Source organism: Triplophysa rosa, linkage group LG4 (genome assembly GCF_024868665.1).
Source record: "Triplophysa rosa linkage group LG4, Trosa_1v2, whole genome shotgun sequence".
NCBI lineage: Eukaryota > Metazoa > Chordata > Actinopteri > Cypriniformes > Nemacheilidae > Triplophysa > Triplophysa rosa.
The window spans coordinates 18,460,467-18,466,426 of record NC_079893.1 but is presented as its reverse complement, the minus strand read 5'-3'; the positions used below and the strand labels follow the sequence as shown (position 1 = coordinate 18,466,426).

The 5,960-nt window shown below is 34.6% G+C and overlaps 1 long non-coding RNA gene across 1 annotated transcript; it reads right to left on the bottom strand.

Annotated features, from left to right (window-relative positions):
- Positions 1–1,065: 1,065 nt before the first annotated feature.
- Positions 1,066–5,305, bottom strand: LOC130553594 (uncharacterized). Its single transcript, XR_008962877.1, has 3 exons — positions 5,234–5,305; positions 4,375–4,422; positions 1,066–1,249 (listed from the first exon to the last, which is right to left on the bottom strand). It is a non-coding gene; the product is annotated as an uncharacterized LOC130553594 (long non-coding RNA).
- Positions 5,306–5,960: the final 655 nt, after the last annotated feature.

Sequence of the window (5,960 nt, the reverse complement as noted above, 5' to 3'; positions counted from 1 at the left end):
AACGTTTTTTTTAAACGTTATTAAAACGTTCCATTTGCCATTATATTAATGTTCTAAGAACGTTTTCCTAACGTTCACAGTAAGTTATAAAAACAATATGTTTGAACATTCTTAGAACGTTCAAAACGTCCAGTTTTTTTAGACGTTGTATTAACGTTATTGTTTGGTTATAAGAACGTTATTCAAAACGTTTTAGAACAGGTACGTTTGTTGTTATATTAATGTTCTAAGAACGTTTTTTTTAAACGTTCTTAAAACGTTCCATTTGCCATTATATTAATGTTCTAAGAACATTTTCCTAACGTTCACAGTAAGTTAAAAAAACAATGTTTGAACATTCTTAGAACGTTCAAAACGTCCAGTTTTTTAGACGTTTCATTAACGTTATTGTTTGGTTATAAGACCGTTATTAAAAGGTTTTCAGAACGTTCCAGTCTCTTGTTATAAAAATGTTCTAAGAACCTTAATTAAAACATTATTAGAACGTTCCATCACCATTATATTAATGTTTTAAGAATGTTTCCCTGACGTTCCCATTAAATTATAAAAACATTGTTAAACGTTTTTATTTTAGACGTATTAACGTTATTATTTGGTTAAAAGAACATTATTTAAAACATTATTAGAACATTCACTTCACTCATATAAACAATATTTTTCTAACATTTCTAAAAACTACGTTCCTTTCACTTAAACATTCTCAATGTTTTTGTATGCAAATGATATTGTTCTATAAAAATATAATCTAGAAATTATAAAATGGAAAGCTTTACTATTATTTGCAAGTTATTTTGAAATTAAAAATATTATTCCGGTTCTAGCCAACAATACATTGTATGGGTCAAATTTATAGATAGTATGGATATAAAATCAATGACATGCACAAAGAATCAATTAAATGTATACTTTATATTATATTGTAGTTATATTCAGTTTACATTATAATTAACTTCAAACAGTATTTCCAGTTCACATCAATATATAACATGAAAAACAAAACAATCAGAAACAATTCAGAACTTTAAGATTTTTAAATGGACTTGACATTATTCTAAATATTTAGAACATTCATGAAAAATGTACATATGGCAATAACACTTAAATCTAAAACATAAACAAAAAATAAATAAAAAATATTCAGAGATACAGAGATATATTATACATGACAACTGTTTTTAAGGATGTCACTGTGACTCCATGTCAGCTTCAATCACCGGGACATCGGAGTGGACCTAAGCTTCAGAGAATACTGGAACGACAAAAACACAATAGTATTGTATTTAAAGGGGAAGTTCACCCAAAAATCAACTTTGTGTAATTTTTACTCACACACATGATGTTAAACATGTTTAGAGAACTTCCGGCGTCTTCGGAGCACAAGTTAAGATATTTAGGTGACATCCGAGAGACTTCCAGGCCTCCTCAAAGACATCATGGTGTCAAGGTCCAAAAAAGTACTAAAGACATCGTTAAATTGGTCCACCCGTGCATAGTGGCTCAATTGAAATTTTTTGAAGCGATGAGAATGCTTTATGTGCAAATAACAAACCAAATTACCGTTTTGTTCCAGTGTTTGACTAATGTCAGTGTATGGCTCACGAGAGCACTTCTTCTGCATGAAGAAACACAGAGTTGCGCTTCCATGTTGTGAGTCAGAGCGCCGGAGTACCAATAGGGGCAAGCCCCATGTGGCGTTCGTCGCACAAACCTAATACGCATGCGTCAAAGTGCTCTCGTCCAAGAAGACGAAGAAGTGCTCTCGTGAACGCACGCCATACACTGAAAAGACAGAGGAGAATATATCCATTGAAGTTAGTATTTTGGTGTGTTTTTCGCACATAAAGCATTCTCGTCGCTTCAAAACACTTTAACTGAGCCACTATGTGGGGATGGACCAATTGAACAATGTCTTCAGTACTTTTCTGGACCTTGGGAAAAACTGAGGCTATGATGTCTATGAGGAGGCCAGGAAATCTCTTGGATGTCACCTAAATAGCCGGAAGTTGTCTAAACATGTTTAATGTCATGTGGGTGAGTAAAAAAAACACACAAAGTAGATTTTTAGTGGAACTTCCCCTTTTAGTGTGGTGAGATTTAGTATAAAATAACTGGAACGCTGTACTTGCTCATGCAGAAAATCTTATAAATAAACATTTTTTTAATGCTTCAGCATGATGAATTAATGATTAGTCAGAGTTATGGATAGGTGTTTTTTTTTAGTTAGTATTTGAAGAGTTTGGTTCCAAAATGAGATAACCATAAATCCAAAATAAAGCTCTGTTTATCAAAATGTTACACAATGAAACATAATAAAAAACATGATTTTTGAAAATTAAAAACGGAGTTCTCTCATCTTGGAACCAAACTCTTCATTTGTGTTTACTACCAAGTACTGTACCACTGAGTATTACTGCATCAAAATAATTGGGTCTTGCTATTGTATCGTTTACAATATTATTTATTTATAAGAGATACTAGTGTTGTCACGGTACCAAAATTTCAGTAGTCGGTACCAATACCAGTAAAATTCCACGGTTCTCGGTACCAATTTCGGTACCAAAGCAAAACACCAGTACATGCTAATTGAAACACAATTTTATTAATAAAGCTCATTATTAATATAAATGTATAGAAAGCAATGCCATTTTGTATACATGAAGTATACAAGTTAATTGTTCCCGAAATGGTTGTGTGCTCTATGGGGTCTTTCATGCTGATGAACATCCTCCTCAGTCTGCTGCTGTATAAGACAAATAGAATAAACTTCAGTAAGTCAACTGACTGAACAAACATGCATATGCAATATTAAAACAAACCTCAGTTTTTATACTGCATTTACACAAGATTACTTACATTAAGGTAACTGTATATTAAAATAATAAATGCAACAGAAATATTTTTCTTTAGTTTAAATGTGGCTTTTTAAACCTAATAGAGTTATCTATCTGTCACGGTTGGTGGTGAACGAGGACCCAAGCGCAGGCAGGCAGTGAGGGGTTAACAAAACAAGACTTTATTGTACACACAAAGGGACAGAAACAAAACACCCACGAGGGGGTAAACGATAAGGTAACAAAACAATACTTTAATAACCAAACAAAAACCCACGATGGGGTGCAAAACAAAACCGGAACTACATAAACGGGAACAAAACCAGAACTCAAAACAAAACACTTCCCATGGAGAGGGCAAAAACTAAACAAAATCCAAAACAAGGCAAGGAATAAATCACACGACAGGGGAAGCTAGGAGAACACGAAACACTCACAAAATCCAACAGGACCGCAGGTTAGCACAGAGACAGGACGTAGGCACTCTACAGGGTGCACGTACAAACACACATGCAAACGTAATCCACGAACACAAGACAAAGAAACAAGAGGGTATTTATAGGGGAGACAGACAAAGGATAACGACACGGGGCAGGTGTGGGTAATAAAACACTCAGGGAAGGATAACGAGATGGCGGGAACAGAGACGAGACACTGGAGAGAACGTATATTATTGTCAAAAGGACAACAATATGTTTCTCTCCACACATAACCAAAGGCTTTGTCATGACTCTGCTACAGGACCAAGAAAAACATGACTAAATGAAGCAGAGCCATGACACTATCCAAGACATACACATTGTTAGTCATACAGTTAGTATGCTAGTTTTCTAGCACATAGATTCCAGATAGGCCTATATAAAATAGGTACTGTAAACCCCATCCTGTCCTCCCATTTATTTTACCCCATTAGTTAAAAAAGCATTAAATGGTTAATAAGGACACTTGACTGGATTAGCATTGGCGCTAACAAATTAACACGAAAACAGGGACGTTTATTTTAACGTAACCTTTAATTTAACATATGATACAACATTCATAATGCAAACGCGAACAGAATTTGAAACTTACCGCTTGAACTTGTTAACTTAAATCCAGATGTTTCCTCCTTTCACCACAAAACTCTGTTCGTTTTCTTCGTGATATGACTTTAATCTGAAGTATTTCTGTGCGCATCTCTTGTGGATCGGAGCTTATCCGCTCATCACGTCTTGTTGCGTCTATGAAACGTTTCCGACTGACAACCTGTCAGACAGAGCATCAGTACCCGGTTGACCCGGTACGTCAGTGGTACCGGGTCTTATGAAAATGAGGTACCGACAACTTTTTATTTTTAGGTACCGACTTGGACCGGAAGTACCGGTACTTTTGACAACACTAAGAGATACAAAAGATATTTTCTACCTTGCACAAAATAGTATTTAAAAGAGAAACTTTAAAAGATAAATGTTTAACATGGCAAATATTTTAAATAATTTAATTTAAACATAAAATAATTTACATAAAAACCAGCATGCACTAAAAGGGGGGAAAATGGTCATACCCAGTCCCGGTCAGACTCCATGAGGGATATAGTTTTGTGAAAATACCACTGTCAAAGAAATGAGAAAAAACAGAAAATTTAAATAATCTGAAAAAAAACAAGCCTGATGCATTATAGGGAATAATATTCTGATAATTTTACAGTTGGTTTGATAACTTTATCTCAAACGATGGCAGAGTTAAATGAATTGAAGTAAAACATAAAAATATGGATTTAGTACCGTATATAAAAACATAACACACGCAAAGAGCGTGAATGTCTTATGAATATCAAACGTCAAACTAACTTGACTAACTTTGGAAAAAAATGTGCGGTTTGTCCCTCCGGTCATCTAATCTTAGCCCAGGGCCAGGCAATGTCGGTACTGGAGAGCCGCGCTAGCAGAGTTTAGCTCGATCCAACCCTTATCAAACACAACTCATGCTATCTGGGTTAATAACGTTAATCCTGAATACACTGATGAGCTTGTTTGGGTGTGTTTGATTAGGGATGTAAACTCTGCTTCGGCTCTCCAGGACCGACGTTGCTCTTGTCTTGGCCGATTTGGGGAGAATATCAAGAACGTGCTCCAACGAAAACATTTCGATATATGGAAAGAGTGAACTGAATGCTACGGGAAAACATTGTCTTAGCAAAAACATTTATCAACGTAATTTCGACTGTATTCCTTAGTTGTAAATAACGTTAGCCTACTAGCTAACAGCTCTGTGACTGACGGCCGCAGTTTTCGAGAAAGTTCATTCATATGGTTAACCCAATCATAACATCATTAAAACAATAGTAACTGCTGCAAAACTAAGATAATCAACATAGTGATTAAAGTATTTTTCATAGAATCAGCAAATTTCACTATGCTTACCTGAAAGTCGCAGTAGCTTTGAACCAGTCGTCCGTTAGTCCCGCTGTTTGATACGCACGTGCTCTCTAAAACCACGCCCATACTATCACGGTCATCAGCATCGTAAATCCTTGAAAGTTTTTCATATGTGTCAAAACGAAGTGACACTTTATATTTTCATATAGTGACTTTTAAGTACACTGCAAGTTAAAACGGATTTTAATTATCTGATTGATGGCACTCATTGGAATCATTTTGTTTTTATTTTAAATATGAAATGTCACAGCTGTAATATTTACAGAGTATTTCACTAACAATACATACAACAAGCCAAGCCAACATTTGTTTGCAACCCCAAGAACAGAAAAATTACGCTAGTTCTAGGAATGTTTCAATTTGCGTTATTATTTGTTATTATACTCATCCTTAAATTTTCTTACATATCCCCAGAAGATAAGTTTTTATGCTAAAATTTTTAGAATGTTCCACTAACAACGCAATGGTAATGTTTTAATGCTAATGTTTTTAGAATGTCCACCTAACAATGCAATTTTAACGTATGTAATGTTAATGTCTTTAGAACGTTACATTAACAACGCAATGATAATGTTTTATGATAATTTTTTTAGAACGTTCCACTAACAAATGCAATTATAGCGTTTGTAATGCTTACGTTTTTAGAACATTACATTAACAACGCTATGGGTACGTTAGAAATTCTAACGTTTTTAAAACGGTTCACTAACAA